The 18207-nt window shown below is 47.3% G+C and overlaps 1 long non-coding RNA gene across 2 annotated transcripts in view; it reads right to left on the reverse strand.

Moving 5' to 3' along the window:
* Nucleotides 1–330: 330 nt before the first annotated feature.
* LOC121917054 overlaps nt 331–18207 on the reverse strand; it is a 69072-nt gene continuing 51195 nt past the window's right edge. For both annotated transcript variants that reach the window (XR_006100946.1, XR_006100947.1), the window contains one exon: nt 331–441. This is a non-coding gene — a long non-coding RNA (uncharacterized LOC121917054). The remainder of the gene's footprint in view (nt 442–18207) is intronic.

Raw genomic sequence — 18207 nt, forward strand, 5'->3', positions numbered from 1 at the left:
TGGATTCAAGCATCTACCGCTTTTTATAAAGGTACATTCCAAAAAGCAAACCTTGAGTTTGCCATTTTATATAAAGGACACTACTGTATTTAGTGGGACTTGAGCATCCATGGATTTTGGTATCCACTGAGGGTCCTGGAGCCAAACCCCAGCAGATCACAACAACAGCAACAACACTCCATTGTATACAATGGGACTTGAGCAGTTTAGTGTATGCAAGCTCCAGAAATGTGCCCTGAAACATGGAAGGCTTTTATTTTATATGACCACAGCAGCCCAAATTTTATTTGCAAGTAAATGGAAGAAAAGAGGCTATCCGGATGTTAAAGAATGGCGCGATAAACTAATAGAATACATAGAGATGGATAAACTGACCTTACTTTATTGAGAGGGAAATCCTGGGAAGGCTGCAAGGAAGACTGGGAGCCGCTGATGAATTTCCTGCGAAGAGAGAGAGGAGACTCAAATTATATCAAATGGCTGTAAAGCTCTCAGTAATATAACTATATTAAAAAGCAAACTAATGTATTAATAAAGATTGTTTGTCTTCTTAGTTTGGTACGTTGGTATTGTACTTATAGTCTATGTATTTGGAGGGGGCTAACGTTAAATCTTTTATCTTTTCATATGAGTTTGAGTGGTTGGAATGTCTTATGATCTACATAGAGATAGGATGCTCTGCAGTTATCCTATGGGAAAGTACACATGTCTGAGTGTTGGTTTCGTTCCTTTGCGTCAATCTTTTGAGTCGCGAGACTCCTGGCACCTATTCGCTGAAGCTAAACAAATCTTTCCTCTTCCCTCCTGTGTGGAAAATTGGCTTACGTTCCACTGGGGCAGAGACTTTATATATGCTGGGAATATCTTCTGGGATGTCATGCCAAGCGCTGGTCGCCTGGAGGGCAGTGACAGATAGACATACACATAGTCATACACATAGACACCCTGATGTTCCTCAAGCGCCACTCTCCGTTGCCTTGCGTCAGAGGAGCCAAGCTGTACACTAAATCAGTTTGTTGCTCCAGGTGTGCCGGAGGACACTGTCCTCTCATCAGTGTCACAGCAAGCACACACCTGCCACTTCTCTTGGCTTCCTGACACAGAATAACGCGCAAGGTAGCAAGCCCTGGCATGGCGTCTTACATTCCTCCTCTCTTTCCTTCCTCCGGCCTCCAGCAATTGTTCTTTGCAACAAGACACCTCTGGCAAGTTGGTTTTCTTGCAAGCTATTTGAAAGATGCTTTCTAAGGGATTGTGTGTGTGTCTGTGTCGGTGTCGCTGTGCTGCACACTCTTCTTTGCTTTCCGCAAACAAGGTCCAATCCCATCCTCTGCCTTGCTTTTCCATTAATATCCAACCTGAAGTTGGAAGGTTCCTCTGCCTGCCCACCAGAATTTAGGAATCGATGCTCGCAGTTGGTTGCCTGTCACTCTCTCGCACCCGGTTCCATAATTGTCTTTCTGGGGGAATGATGGATGGTGCTGCGTTTGCAGCGTCCAGCAATGACAGGCAGAGTGAAAAATGAACCTCGGCAGTTGCGCTCTGCAGAAATGGCAAGGGTCGAAGTTGTTTCCATTTCTGTTATTGTTGTGTGCCTTCGAGTTGTTTCCGACTCACTTGGAAAAATTTGTTCAGAATTTGCCCACTTCTGAAGCCGAGAGAGTGTGATATGCCCAAGATTGCCCAGTGGTTTTCCATGGCCAAGCAGGGACAGAACCATTGAACCCAGATACAGGGGTACCCCGGGTTACGAAATTAATTCGTTCTGCCGCCGCTTTCGTAACCCGGAATACTTCGTAAGCCGAAAAAGCCATAGGCGCTAATGGGGAAAAGCCGCGATTTCGTGTGAAATAGCGCCGAAAAGCACCAAAAAATTTTTCGTAACCCGAAATAACCTTCGTAACCCGGAACAGTTTTTTTGAATGGATTTTTTTCGTAACCCGGAAATTTCGTAAGGCGGCGCATTCGTATCCCGGGGTACCAGTACTCCAAAGACCATCCAGTCCAACTCCATCCTGCCATGCAGGAACTTACAATCAAAGAATCCCCAACAAATGGCCATCCAAGCTCTGTTTAAAGACCTCCAAAGGAGGAGACTCCACCATTCTCCATTGAGGCAACAGTGTTTTTTCCACTCTCCAACAGCTCTTTCCATCAAGAGGTTCCTCCAAATGTTGAGGTGGAACCTCTTTTCCTGTTGCTTGCATCCATTGCTCTGTCTCTTGGTCTCTGGGGTAGCAGAAAACAAGCTTGCTCCATCCTCAACAGGAAGACATCCCTTCAATCACAACTATCATCTCCCCTCTTAAAAAACTTATCTTCTCCAGGCTAAACTTACCCAGAGCCCTAAGTCGTTCCTCATAGGGCTCCATGGTTTCCAGACCCTTCACCATTTTGGTCGCCCTCCTCTGGAAATGCTCCATCTTGCCAACATCCTTCTTGAATTGTAATGAGCAGAAGCGGGCACAATATTTCACATGAGGCCTGACCAAAGCAGAATAGATCGGTACTATTACTTTCCTCAGTCTTCCTAGGATCATGTTGGCTTTTTGAGCTGCTGCATCCCATCGTTGATTCAAACCCTGGTCTCATCTGCCGAGGCTCAAACCACTATTCCACAGTGGCTATCCAAAGGCAGAGAAGAAATGCTGACCATCGTGAGCATGACTTGTAAGACCAAAATTAAGCAGCCAAGATGCTCAATGCAAACACAACACAGATGTAAGAATGTTCTGATATTTGGATCTTTAGAAGGGACTTGGGGAAACTGGGAATTAATCTTATTTCTTGTGGTTTCCCTTCAGTTTCCTAACTGTCAGGCAGTTCTGCTGGGCTGCAAATCTGTCACAGAAGTTTCAGGACAGGACTCAGGGCCCCCTCATTTTGGAAACTGTGGTCCCTTGTTCCCTTTTCCGTTTGAATCCAGCTTTTGGTTGCTCATCGCGACGCGTCTCCCTGGCAGCTCCTTGTCAACAAACCAGGGGAAATAAACAGAAACCTCCGCTGCCCAAACTTGTCAAGCTGACCTTGTTGAAGATGACAAGATCTTGTCATGGCTGTCTAATGAAGCTTGCCGTATAATCATGCTTGTCTCGGAGACATGATGCCAGGGAGCCGGAGGGCATGTCAGAGGAGGACAGGCGCTGCAGTCAAAGACCCAAGGAGAAACCCAATGGTGGAGCTACCCAAAGACAAGACTTGCAGGACTTCTGTCATGTTCTCCATCCTGAACTGAACCTGATCCGTATCCCAGGTCATTTTTCTAAAACCATTTTAAAGCTGATACTTGAAATGGTTCCTCAGTTCTTGGTGCAGAACATGATGGATGTTGTCCAGATTGCTCACTTCAGAACCAGGGTTTGGGATGTCCAAATAGGATAATGCCAAAATGGAAGGGAGATAGGCCTTTTGGACCATGCAAACAGGGCCTTACAGAAGTCTTCGTTGATACCTCTGAGGATTCCTTGTCCAAGAAAACCCCATTAAAAATCCATGGGGCCACCATAAGCTGACAGGAGACTTGAAGAGCAGTATTCTTTCCATCAGTCAATGAACATTGTAGATGCTGTTACTTAATGCTCGAAACGCCTTTCAGGTGTTAACTGGATTATTATATTCATTTCTGATCTGTTTTTAACAGCGGGGAAAGAAGGGAGTCGGCCTGGTTAACGCAGCCCCCCGGTTTTGGAAGGTTTGGTGGGTTGGTTCTTGCGGAGAGGAGAGAGAACAGAGGAGTGATTGAGGTTGACAGAAATACAGCCGCGCCGTTGAAAGGCTAAGTAATAAGAACGGGAAGAAATTGCATCTTATGAAAAAGTAATTGCTGGCTTCGGATGCCGAGGAAGCCGTTGAGGGAGAAGCCTGGATCCGTGAGTGAGGGAAAGAAGAAGCAGGTGGGAAAGAGAGCAAGAGCCGGGCGACTAGGTACTCACTCTGAGGCCATCCCAGGAAAAGGGAATGGGAAAGCTTATCCTTGCCTTATCTCCCCCCATAGCAGCTGGACTCCATTTTATCTTGGCCTGGGATGGAAGGAGAAGAGGTCCGCCGGCAGACAAATTGCCTGGCGCATGTCTCTGGAAGCCGGTTAATCAGGAAGGAATAACGGCACCCAGGAGCCGACATTGATGGATGCCAGGGCCAGTGATTGCTACTTAATAATCCTAATGAACTCCTGGGTGCCATGCGGGTATCAGCCGCCTGGCAGGAGACAAGGAGGCACTGGAGGCTGCGGCTTAGTGGGGTTGTTTTAAAATATGAAGATTATTGAGTTAGGAAAACAATGGCAGGCTGCGTCAAGAGGAGTATGGCATCCGAAGTGAGGGAAGCTCCATTCAGCTTTGGTTAGACCTCACCTGGAAGGATCGTGTGTCCAGTTCTGGGAACCGCCATTCAAGAAGTCTATTCTGCTCTCGTATAGCTTTTACTAGAATCACAGAATCATAAAGTTGGAAGAGACCACAAAGACACAACCTCCCAACAAATGGACAACATCCAACCTGCATTTAGAAACCCCCAAAGAAGGAGAACCGTAGGCCCTTATCACACGGAGGGCTGTGCAGCTCAGTACCAATGTGACTGCGCATCCAACATTTCAAATTCACGTTAAAAGGCAATGTTTTATCCTACCTGGTTGTCTTTCCGAATCGAGGGGGAAGCGGAGTAAGAACCCCCCATAGAAAGCAATCATGTGGGATAACACATCACGTTTTAGCGTGAATTCGCATCGTTGGACACGTCGGAACTGAGCTGCAAAAACCTCCGTGTGATAAACACGGCTGAGTCCTAGAGTTGGAAGAGACCCCAAAGGTCATCCAGTTGAACCTATAGGTCAATCTCTTTCCGATTTGGAATACACCATCCAAGCCCTCCCTGTGACAGATGACCATCCAGCCTCTGTTTAAAGACCTCCAAAGAAGGAGACTACGCTGAACTACAGATGCTAGGGTTCTGTAGGATGGAACCACAGCCATTAAAGTGGTGTCAAACTGCATCATTATTACAGCTCAGGTGCACCCAAAATGTCTCAGAGTTCTATAAAATGGAGCCAGAGCAATTAAACTGCATTACTTTTACAGTTCAGATGTTCCCGAAATCAAGACAGGTAAATCCCTCTGATTCAACGGGTCTATTTAAGTTGCCCTGAAACATATGAATAACAGAATCCAGGTCTGTAACTCCCAGAATCCCTAAGTCATGGAGAAATCCTAGAAGCCGTAGAACAACAACAACACTAACTTTCCCTCCAGTCTCTGGCCAGAGTAGTGCCATGAGTGTGTCGTTCTGTCATCTGTTGCTGGGCCCAGCTTTGAAGAAAGCTGGAAATCTCTGCTAAGGAGCTTAGCGCTGAACAAGTCCTCTGTCCGGAAGCAGCAGCCTCTCTTCTGCCCAGGGAAGGAAGGCCTGAAAGGAGCCCAAGGAGGAAACCTCATTGGAGGAGGCATTTATTTTATTTGACTTTATTCCCAGGGAGATTAAAAGGTCAACCGAAGCAGGGCAAATCTCTTTCCTCCTCGGATCCTGATTGAATCATCGGCAAAATAATCCCGTCTTTGGAAGGCAGCAGCCATTCCTCGGCTCTTGGGAAGCGGGACGGTGAGGTTCAGCCGAGGTCGGTGGCTCCGGAGGGTCCGAGGAACATCATTCAGCTAATGCTGCCACCCTCTGTGTACTTACTAATAATGCTAATACTAATAATGTTTATTTGTATTGCCCTTTCTGCCAAAGGGCCGCACCTCAATACACAGACAAGCAAAAATGAATGATGAAGTGCCACACTGTAAAATGCTCAATTGCTAAAGCACTGCGCTGAAAACAAAACCTGGTGCGTAAGGATGCACTAAGCGCACCGCACCAAGAGGGCCAACTGTACAGAGCTGAGAAAGGGTAAACTCCTTCTTTGCCGTTTGTTCTCATATCTACCATATTCGCCTTGTGAGCCCAGGCAAGATGTCAATAAAACGAAACCATAAGATCAAATAGTCGATGTTGAATAGGGGTCGAACCTGGGCAAGGTCAGCATCCTTTCAATATAACGCCAAAGGCGGTGGTGAGGATGATAATTTAGGATGATTTCTTACCGTCTCTCCCCATGGACCAAAGTGGACAACGACAACAAATCAACCATTAGCAACGACAGATAAAACCCATTCATTAAAACATGCAGCAGCTGAAAAGGACAACTGAGAGACAGGCATTTTAAAACAGTCCACAGTCTGCTAGCATTTGATGTCGAGGGTCCTGCTCCTACTCCTTGTTGCAAGGAGATGGAGGAACCCATTGGCTCAAGGCCTCTGCTTTGGCTTGCCACCATTAACATGCAACAGAGCTGGTCTTGCAACAGCGATACATGTGCCAGTTTTCAGTACCACAATTTCTTGCAATGGCAGCCCGTTCATGCTCCCAACAGGGGCCTTGCAATCTGTGTAGGAAGCCTAGCGCGGCTCAAAAGGCAACACGAAACCAATTGCCTGAAGTCCCACGCTGTTCGGGAAAAGCTCCCTTGCCATTTCTAATGCGCCTGGAGGGGCGCATTTATTTTTTCATAGACAGGGCATTAAAAATATGTAAACGGCGCCAGCAACGGCATCTCCCTCCCTTCTCTCTCGCCGTGAGAGATAAGCTCAAAATGTCATCCTTCTTGCTATGCGTGATGATGTTTTGCAGCTTCTCCCCCTTTTTTTGTTGTACAGTTAACTAAGGAGCATGGCAGATATTTAATCTGTTTAGGAATAATTGCGGCAATAACGGTTATTTTATTGGGTTAAAATATGTTCATGGGAGGAGAGGAGAGGAAAGGAGCAGCAATGGCGGACAGAACCACAGCGGTTCTGAACAAATGGGATTCATCCAAGGTGCTCAGTATCTTTGTGGCGTTAGACTGGTCTTTTCAAAGATGGGGCTAAATCAAGAATGGATTCACATCCTCCGACAGCTTTCCTTTCCTCCTTTGCCATCCAAGAAAAAAGTCCTATAATCCCAAGGTAACGAATAGTGTCACCATCTTGTTCAGCATCTCATTGTTGTTGTGTGCCTTCAAGTTGTTTCCGACTTACAGCAACCCTAAAATAACCCGACGGTGGGGTTTTCTTGGCAAGGTTTGTTCAGAGGGGGTTGCCATTACCATCCTCTGAGGCTGAGAAAGTGTAACTTGGCCAAGGCTTTCCAGGACTAAGTGGGGATTCAAACCCTAGTCTCCCAGAATCCTCCTGGTGCAACAATACACAACAATGGCTCTCTTGCAGCGGAATAATAATTCAGAGCCATTCAGAGGTTCTGCCTTTCTGTTTGCAATGGCTCCCAGACCAACTGACCTCCTCTTCCTCCTCTTCAGCATCATCATCATCACCATCACCATCGGGATCCATCAATCTTTTTGTGTTGCTGATGGGGTTTTGAATTTCATTCCCTGGACTTTACGGCTCTTCCAGAAATACACACGGCCAAAAGGGAGGAATGGCCCCTGCCTACAGGAATATCACTTCAGACCATCTGGACTGAGGACAAAAAACGCAACCACATCTTGACAAAATGCAGTCCCGTGACAACGTTGTTGTATTTTTCTTTCTCCTGGATGCCTTTTAACACCTTTGCCTCATGAGGAAGACGCCGGCGGAGCTCCGAAAGCTTGCGACACGTATCCTGTGCATTTGGGTTGGCCCAATGCGGGGGTCACAGTTTGTGGATTTTGGGTGTGATTGCACATGATGGTGGTTCTATTTGTATTTATTTCTTGTGTTGATTTATATTTTTTTCTACAGAGCCAAGGCACCAGAAGACACATGAAAGTCTGACTATTTTTACCCGACAGCACCAACATTTTCGTATTGCGGAGATGCTTTCCCGACCCTTTAGCCAAGAAAAGTTTGGGTTATGAAGCTTTGCTCGCTCTGGGGTCACCATTTCCAGCGCCTTTTGAACATCTGAGGTGTGGAGGGTTGTGATGTCTTCCTTTCAACACAGAGACCCCTCTCTCTTGATCTCTATCTATAGCTTTTGCGCTCAGTGTGGGCCGAGGCGCTGTGGGGTGCCGTGTGGCTTTTGCCTTCATGCTTAGGACATCGTTCCACAAATCCCCGCTTTGAAGCCTGTCCGTCATACAGCCCTTGGGTGGCTGGCGGTTGCCACAAAACCGGTGTCGGCCTGCCCTTAGTTCCAGAGAAGTCACTGCCATCTCTGCTTTCTTTTGTGCATCTTCTTTTTCATCTCCAGCCCTTGACTGATGCAAACCTTCACAGCATTTGCTTTCTGTGCATGCCTCTCTCCTCTCTTTCACTTTTCCACTGACATACTGACCTCCCCAAATTTACCGCTGAGCAAACCTGGTGCCAAACGGACAAAAGTTAGCGGCTAAAGCCATCCTCAAAGAGACAAAGTGTAACTTTTTGCCAGAGTTATGAGACAGTTGTGCAACGTCGCCTCATTAGCACATTGAAATATGGTGTGAACAAATGGCCACAGAATCATGGACTGAGTTGGAAGAGACCCCTAAGGGCCATCCAGTCTGACCCACTTCTGCACAAAGACACAATCCAAGCTCTCCGTACAAAGACGGCCATCCAGCCCCTGTTTCAAAATCTCCAAAGGTTCTTCCAGAGACTCCACCATTCTCCAAAGCAGTGCATTGATTCCAATATCCAACATCAAGAAGTTCTTCCTAATGTTAAAGAGGAATCTCTTTTCCTGTACTTTGCATCCATTGCTCTGTATCTTAGTCTCTGGGGCATCAGAAAACAAGCTTGCTCCCTCCTCAATATGACATCCCTTCAAATATTGAAACAGAGCTATCATATCACTCCTTAACCTTCTCTGCTCCAGGCTAAACATACCCAGCTCCCTAAATCTCTCCTCATAGGGCTTCATGGTTTCCAGGCTATGAAATAACGGGATTTGCTGTTTATTGTGGCACCAGAGCTTTCTGACAGGGAAGGCTTAAGTGCCTCACAAAACTACAGCTCCCAGAATTCCCCAGCATGGAGGCATGGCAGTTAAAATGGTCTCAAACGACATTAATTCTGCACATATTGAAGCCACATTTGTGGAATTTGGAGGTTCCTCTTGTAGGCTGCAGGGGAATAAAAGTCGAGAAGAAGAGAAAGAAGGTTGCTAATCCTTTTTAACTTTGTTAGGCGAGGCTCTCCTTCTTACAAGGAGCAGGAATGAAATAAATATTGATTCTAGGCAGAATTCAGCTCAACGTCCAAAAAGCTCATGATTCAATGAATGTGAGCCTTAGAGAAGGCCCCAACCTCTTTGTTCTCTTCCTCTGGAACAGAGCAGCGCAGTAAAAATGGTGGAATTAACTGATTTTTAATGGCGTGGTTACAGTATGTGAAGCCCCAATCAATTACTCTTGCTGCGTTCTTCTCCCACGGTTGGTTAAGCCACTGTCAATGTTTGCCGCCGTCAAGTGGGCCTTCATTATGAGAGGAGAGTCCCAGGGAATCCAGCCGCTGGCTTTGCCATGAAACGCACCGTTTGACGGGGCCCCGCTTGCAAAGCGCAGAGGCTGAGCGGGCACATTGCCTTCCGTCCAAGCCCCCCATCTCTAGGATTGTCAGATTCTCTGGCCACTTGTGCAAGGGTTGCACCATTTCAACATAACACCTTGAAGCAAGAACTTGGTGCGTGGCTCCATTGCTTCAGGGTGGTGAATCCACACCAAGTGTATCTGGAGGTGCTGAACTCTCTTCTCAAAGTAGGATCAGCACCTTGGGCATCTCCATGAGGCCTGGCATTGATCCACTGACCCAAAGCGACAGTCTCCAGCTTCCTTCTGACTTCTTACTCTCCTCTCGGGAACATTTCCAAGACGGAACAAAGACTGCGGTGCCTGAGTTCACTCTGAGCATTTCAGCTTCAAAGGGCCAGTGTCTTCAAAGATCAGATACAAATGTGACAGATAAATACAGTCCCAACCATCTGTGCTTTTTTCCTCCTTTCCGAACAAGATTTTAGTCCTCAGCTATGCTCAAACGATGCTCTAAACAGTTCTCTCTTTTTTTAATGGTGCGCTTCTCAAAATTGCTTTAGAAATGCAAGATGGGGAAGGGAGGCGGAGGCTGAGTCTCCGATTTCCACCCGCTGTCTTTTCAGTGTAGTTTTCTGTCAGTGCGTCCCAAGGATCCGAACGGGAGGAAGAGGCAAAGTGTTCACACCAGAACCCGACACGACCCATCATCCGTCTGGCAGAAAAGCCTAAAAATATAGGCTCCGAAAAGCCCTCGCCGCCGTTGGGGAAGCGGTGAGAAGTTCCACGCCGTTGTCGGTGTCGGAGGCCAACTCGGTTCGCTTAAAAGCGGCTGTCAGAGAGAGAGGTTTCAAACATTTTTTGGGGAGGGGGGGTTGTGCAAATGCAGACAAAGATGTAGGGCAGCCTTTCGCATCCCCTTTTTCTCTTTCTTGCTCCCCTGGAATAATCTTCCTTTGGGTGAAATAAGTGCACTCCTTGGAGTGCAAATGGGAAAGAAAACCTGGAGGGCCAAGCAAGGGCTACTGGTGGCTGCTGGTTTAGATGGAGCTCATCCATGGGGACAATAGTGGGGAAAGCATGGCCCTTGGACCAAATGTGGCCTCCAGTTAAAGTGCATTATTTCTACAGTGTAGATCAGAGATTGCCAAATTCTCCGGGTATTTTGGGCTTCAGTTCTCAGCTTAGAAGTCCAAAACATCTGGAAGGACAAAATTTGGGGACCACCGGTGTAGATGGCCTTTTTGCAGAGATGCAAGGAGAGCGGGTGCTTTGCAAGGATTATAGGATAGGAAGCCTGGGAAGGGACGCTGGGCAGACTGAAATCACAAGGATCCCCTGAAACGGCCTTTCCGACGGCCCAGCATCCCCTCGAAGTCCCTCCTTTCCTTGCTACCTCAGCATCTCACATAATTGCTTTCGGTCTCCAAGGACCCCAGCCAGGATTTATGGAACACACCGAGCAAAGCAGCAACCGGCAATTTGAAAGGCCGCTTTCGGATATAAGAACTTAATGCTACATCGGCCTTGGGGGAAATGAATTGAAATCCTCCGGCGTTCGCAGCGTGAGGTTTAAGCAAAAGTCTCCAGGTTGGTGCAGGAAAGTCTCCGTAATCTTTCTTCATTTGCTCTCTTTCCTCTCCTGGAAGGAGACCAAGGATGTGGTTGTGTCTGCAGGCAAACAATTCATTTCTCCAACATCTCATGATGGGTTGTTTTGTTTCACTCCAGTTTTATCCGGAGGGGGAATTGGAAAACCAGCTGGTACGTCTATTCAGGAGGGGGGTGTTGTGCCCCATTCATCTCTACACACACAAGCATAGACACAAATGCACACTTCCCATCTGCTAGATAGCACCAGCAAGAGGTTTCTCCTGACATCTCTGCTCTCATCATGGCCTCCTCCAAGTCGCATCAAAAGGATGATCTGGAAAGACTTCTTGGACAGGAATGTTTTAGTTGTGAAGTATCCAAACTTTAAAGGCACTATCCCAAGTTGGCAGGAGAACACATTGGAGACCTCAGATTAACATTAGATCCATTCTCCCTTTCCTTCTCTCTCTTGCTTTGTTTCTTTCATGCATGAAAAACAGAAATATGCATCCCAGGGCAGCTGTAAGTTGCATCCTCTGCTCAGCCTGCATGAAGGCGTTCAATTCAGGTCCAGAAACATGGGCATGCGCTGAAGGCTACCATGAGGACAGCCGAGGGAGTCATGATTCTCATCCTCTTGACATCTGCGCATATTTCTTACCCTGCAAACGTGGAAGAATTCAGGCTGTGTTTGCTAGTAATGCAACGCTCCAGAAAAGGACTCTTGACATGCTCCCAACCTGCTGCATTTTGTAGCTACAGCAATTGGTTGGCAACCAGCTCTTCTGCAACGCCTCCTCCAGTCCTGATATATTGGGAATTGTGTTTGGAAGCCTCCCGTTTCCCTTTTGTTACTCCTTGACATCGAGGCCTGAAGCCATCCAAGCCGAACAGAGATAAGGAACCCTCGTTGATTGCCTTTGCTTCTTTTTTTATGAACAGTGGGACACTGGGGGGATATTAAGATACAAATTAGCAGCTTCATAATTCAGATACGCCGAAATCTTGGAGAAAGATAATGAGCTCTTGGAAATGGATTTGCACAATGCCTTTCCCTGGCCGCACCTGGTTTCTTGCAGGAGCCCAAAAAGAACTATTAAGAGCCATGCATTTTTCTTCAATGGCTTCACTTAAAGGGACATCAGTCCTCCAAAGCCAAAGTCAGGTTTTGGGGGACAAAAGAGAAGGATGTGTTTCTGCTGGTCTGCTTCTGGACACAGTTCTAGACCTGGTTATGACCTACAAAGCCCTAGAAGTTAATATAAGTTGTGGCCAATAAAGACCATAGGAGTCCTCTGCTTTTTGACAGATTGCTTTCCAACGGTCTTCTCTTTCAACCGGACTAAATTATTAAGAGAACCCATTTATTTGACTTAATCGAGGAGGACCTGAGGGCTTTTCGGTGCCCCAGAAAGGAAGGAAATCATTGCAAAGTCTTGTCTTATTGCCAGGAGATGGACAAAGATCAGAGCAGGGTGTCCTCCCTTTTGATTTCTAATTTTCCTTTCTGTTGGAGTGTGTGTCGGGAGGGAATCAAAGTGTGTGCTAAGATGACAAAAATGATCTTGTCAAGAAAGAAAAGCATGTTTCAAAAACAAAAACCCTGCAAGACCCGCTTGTGAAACTCAGTAACACTTCGACATGTTGTCATGAACTAACCCTGTTCTCACAGCCAGTCGGAGTGAGAAGCGGGTTGGGAGCGACTTGAAGGCACACAACAACAACAACAGCAGCAGCAACAAGAACAACAACATCTGATGCAGCCTTGGTCAAGTTTCTAGAGCTGATTCCCAAACTGACCTGAGCGGTCCCCAACTTTCCTCTGGACCGGATTGTTTCTTCCGCGCGTCACCCAGAGTCTGGATTTCTGCCTTGGGTCCTTCTTGTCTGTCATCTGTGTCCTGGGCGACCATTTCATGCCATCAGGTCCCTCTGACACTTGATTGTTTTAATTAAACGATTTTCCGCATGGTGTCTTCTCAGCTCCCGCGCCTGATAGATGGTCACGCCATTAAATTGTCTTGATGGTTTCATTTAAAAAATTAGGGTCCCCAGCTTTGTCAGCTGGAGAAGGACCGCGGGCATCTGTCAGCACCAAGCGGCCTTCTTGGGATGACGGGCAAGGACTCCCCCTCCTCCACTTGTCTCGAGTGTCTAGAAACACACAACTTCTCCTGTGAACACACATCTCAGGGGGTGGCTCATCTGCCGCCGCCACCTGCTTCTCCCACCCTGGAGGTGGTCTGCCACCCTTCAGTGGCATGGCGATGTCTCGCTGCAATTAGCACCTGGCATTATCTTGGGCAAAGGCAGTGGTTCTATATGGCATGTGTGGGAGAAATGGTTTCCATGCAATACATGTCCATGGTGGCTTGGGGGGCAGTGTCATGGGGAAAAGCAGAGAGCCAGCATGGCATGGTGGTCTGAGTGTTGGACTACGCCTCTAAAGACCAGGGTTCAGTTCTCAGCTCAGCCATGGAAACCCACTGGGGAAGTCAAACTTGCTGAGTATCAAAAGACAGCAATGGCAAACCCCCTTTGAACGACTCTGGCCAAGAAAACCCTATGGAAGGGTTACCTTAGAATAAGAGGGTCATCATGGTGTCATGGTTTGTTGGACTACAACACTGACAGATCAGGGTTTGGATCCCAGCTTGGCCATGGAAACCCACTCTCTTGGCCTCAGAGGAAGGCAATAGTGGCAAACATCAGATGGTGAAGTCTGGCCATGAAAACCCTTGGATAGACAGCCTGCATGGCGTAGTGCTTTGAGGCAAGGACACCGGCAGACCATGGTTCGATTCCCAACTCCACCATGCAACCCATTGGGTAACCTTGTGCAAGTCACACACTCTCAACCTCAGGGGAAGGCAATGGCAAACCTCCTCTGAATAAATCTTGCCAAGAAAACCCCATGATAGGTTGGCCTAAAGGTTGACATAAGTCAGAAACAACTTGAAGGCCCACAATAACAACAACAACAACAACAAGGGGCTGAAGTGCAGTCTAAACGCCACTTTTGTGCCCCCAAAGTCTCCAGGCAGTAAATCAAAACCCTCCACCCAAATTTCCTTCTCCATTAATAAAAAAGAATCAGTATGATTTGGGGATTATTTTTACCCCCCAAAGAATACCTTCTTGATTTCATAGCCTACTGAATATGACGGATATGACATTCCACATCTACTGAGTGTTACTGATTGGAGTCTTAGAACATCAAGGGCTAAAAATCTATGCAAGGATCCAGGAATCGTGGAGGCCCCCTTGGAGAAGAATGTGGCTCATTTCTATCAGCGTCGCTTTTTGTCGCTCTGCCGTTACAAATCTTCCCTGTGATGGTTTCATCCGGAGGTTTTGTCAGTCCTTTTGGAAGTGCTCCCAGAGCACCGATTGCTGTTGTTGCTGACAATTTCACAGTCTGCTAAGTGTTACTGACAGGAGTTTTGGACCATCAAGGATCTGGATTCTCTCCCAGACACTAAGAATCAGGGGGGTCTCAGGATATAAAGTGGCACAGAATCGCAGAGACCGAGACTTGGAAGGGACCCCCAAGGGCCATGCTGTCCATCTTACCTTGCGAGAAGATACACTCCAAGCTCTCTCTGTGACAGATGGCCATCCAGTTTTGCCTTTAAAACCTCCAAAGAAGGAGACTCCTCCACTCTCCAAGGCAGCATCTTCCACTGTCTTCCTTGCTGTCTGAAAGCCCTTACCACTTATGCGCCAAAGAAGCACTCAATAGGCTGGGTGTAACCTTCACTGTGGTCAACTTGTCTTTCACGCAACTGGAGAGAGATAAAAGCCCTTTCCTATGTTAGCCCAAGCAACGCCATATTAGCATCCCTTTTCATTACCAGGATTGCCTTGCAGGGGAAGTCATCTGCGAGGTGATATCAGATCAAATCCTTGCACAGCGCACTAAAAAGGACTCAGATATGTGTGATCACAGGCTCTCTACATGTATGTTACCCACAGGATTGCAGCCAAAGCCTTTACCGTCATTAAGTGGGATATTCTACCCAGCATCTGTTGACAAATGTATGTGTGACAACTCTCTCCCTGATGTCCTTGCTTTCAAATCTCCTCTTGGTTTGTATTTCCTGCTGATTTTATTCTTCGTTCAGGCACCCCAGAGAGATGACCCCAAATATCACCCCTCCTGGGATGGAAGAAACAGTCTGTCTTGTACTGCCACCATGATGTCTTTGATGGACTCCACAGACACATCCCTGACAGCAGCTCTTTGGAGCGCTCCACGCATAGACACATAGACGCACACACACCCATCTCGGCTTCTCTTCATCTGTTAATGTGCATTTTCCAGTCCCGCCGGCACAGAAGAACCTCTCATTAAAGCTGAGGCTGAGGGGAAATCCAGGCAAGGGAGCATCTAGAAGGGGAAGGAGGAAGAGAATGACACACACATCCAGATGGGCCTCCGCAGGAGACCACCATGTTCTCCAAAATGCGGCAGGAAAAGGTCCATTCTGCTGGCCATCGGAGCGCAGGGCGAGGACAGGGTTCCAGCCATCTTTGGGGGGAATCAGCAAGCGATAGTCTTGGATTTGGACTTGGATTAGGACTTGGGAGTGACCATGGTTTGTTTCTCCACTTGGCCCTGGGTAATTTTGAACGAGTTGCATTCTCTTATCCTTAGAGGAAGGCCCTGGCAAACCTCCTCTGAAAGCTACCTTGCCCAGAAAACCTAAAGATGGAGTCACCATAATAGATAGCAATAGCAATAGCAAGCACATTTCTATACCACTTATCAGTGTACTTAAGCACTCTCTACACGGTTTACAAATTGTAAGCTAATGACTTGAAGGCATCACAACAACAACAACAACAACAACAGCCACCTTGGGTCCCATCTCAGGAGAAAGATGGGGTATAAATTCAAGAAAAATAAGAAAGAAGGAAGGAAGGAGGACAGAGGGAGGGAGGGAGGGAGGGAGGGAATTAGTTGGGAATAAGGATGATGAACATCAGTTTTGACATTGGGTGCATCTACCCTGTAGAAATAATGCAGTTTGACACCACTTTAAGTGCTGCAGCTCCATCCTATGGAGCCCTGGGGTTTGTAGCTTTCTGTGGGATGGAGCTATGGCAATTCAAGCTGTGTCAAAGCTGCATTGTTTCAACAGTGTAGATGCACCCGTTGCCTTCATCTGAGGCCGAGAGAGTGTGACTTCCCCAAAGTCACCCAGCTCTTCATCCCCAAAAGCCATGCACCAGCTTCTGTAGGAGAACATCTGTCTGTGTAACACACTAAGGAGATTCTGGCCCAAGGTCTGTTCTTTTGTCATTGCTTCTGTCGCTTTCCCACCAGCTGAGACTAGTGTTCCCTCCTTAAAGCCTCTCTGCCCCCATCTTATGGTTACCCAAAATGGCGACCCCTCCATCTCCTCTTTGCTATCCTTCCCCACTTTGTTCCAGATTTTGGACCTGTGCCGCCTTCTCCTCCATCAGAGCTCTTCTGAAGATGTTCTCGCAATCCAGTGGGCCCAAGGTTTATTTTCTGCTGCCACCCTTGCCAATTATTGTGCAATTAGACTGCCTTCATTAGCAAATGAAATTAAAATTAACATCGTTAATTGCTTGTGTCATTAAAGGAAGAGAAGCATTCAGGGGGGAAGCAGGGAGGGGAATAGCAATGCTGCAAAGACTGTGGTTGGAACAGATGGGTGAGCATCCCCTTTCTCCCTTCGTCTCCATTTCCCTCAGATAGTTGAAGATTTTTACCTCTTTTTGGCCAGAGAGAATGAGCAATTGGAGCAGCAAAGCCACTAACTTGGGGCCACCTGGCTCTTCTGCTTGGAGAACCAGCAAAAGATCTCCTCTGGCCATCCATGGAAATGTTGGCCAGCCATCAGCTCCGGTTCAATGAAGCGGATCCATCTATCACCGGAATCAAATAGCCGGGAAATGCAGGAGGAAAGGTTTAATGCACCGTGTGAGAAGATGGCACAGCAGCCGGGTTGTTTTGGAGCCCAGGCTGAGAAGGTGCATCAAGTTGGCATGGAGTTAGGCAGTGGTTGTGCCATACCACCTTTGCCCAAGTAAACACACACAATGCAATGCACAACTGAAGGCAGGAGGAAAAAGAGGAGGAGGAAAGAGAAAGAAGAGGAGGAAGGAGGAGAGGAGGAAAGAAGAGAAAGAAGAATAAAGAGGGAAGGAAAGGGGAGGAGAGAGAAAGAAGAGAAGGTAGAAGGAAGAGGGGAGGCGAGAGAAAGAAGAGTAGTAAGGAAAAAGAGGAGGAAGGGAGAAGGGGGACTCTTGCTTCTGGATAAAAATGTAGAAGGATCTCCAAATGGATGCAGGGCCTGGCTCGCTGTGCATTGTATTTACGCACTGCTCATTGCAATTGTGCATTGCACAACCAGACCCAGCCATTGAGAAGTGTTACACAGTATTCTTACTCTTCATAAAGCTTGTGCCTGGCTGGTGCAACTTACCTCCGCACACCAGTATTTACACTATGCTAGAGACGACACTGGATTGCAGCCTCTCTGGGGACTGGCTGAAGGTGGCGCATGCCCTCGCTGTTTGAACACCTTCAGACAGTCTAATGGAAGCATGAGACAAGAACAAACGCAGTGGATGTTCCCCTTCACTTCTGCTTTCCCTTAAATGCCAGTCCCCCTGCCTTGCTATTAGCTGCTTGTATTCCTAGTGGTGCTTGCATTGCAAATCGACACTCCAGTTCTGTGTGCTTCAGCACCATGCATAATGCAGCATGCCCAGGACATAATGGAAGAGTGCTGATGATGAAACATGGCTCTTGCTCAGCCCACTGAAGCATGGTGCCCTAGATTTGGAGCAAGGGAAGGAGTCTTGCCTTCGGGGCCTCCGGGTTTTGTTCAGAGGATCCCAGGCTCCAAGGATCCCAGACTTGAAAGGATAGCGCTTCCGACAAGAAGGCCAAAGCAAGTTGCGCAGGGCCAGAGATTATAGCAGATATGTCCATGTACAAATGAAGGAACAGAGCTTGTTGTACTTTGGTCACATCACGAGAAGGCACAGCTAGCTAGAAAAGATGATAATGCTAGGGAAGGTTGAAGGCAACAGAAAGAGAGGAAGATGGCACACCAGATGGATAGACAAAATCAGGGAGGTCATAGGAATGAATCTGCAGGACCTAAGCA

Source organism: Sceloporus undulatus, chromosome 11 (genome assembly GCF_019175285.1).
Source record: "Sceloporus undulatus isolate JIND9_A2432 ecotype Alabama chromosome 11, SceUnd_v1.1, whole genome shotgun sequence".
NCBI lineage: Eukaryota > Metazoa > Chordata > Lepidosauria > Squamata > Phrynosomatidae > Sceloporus > Sceloporus undulatus.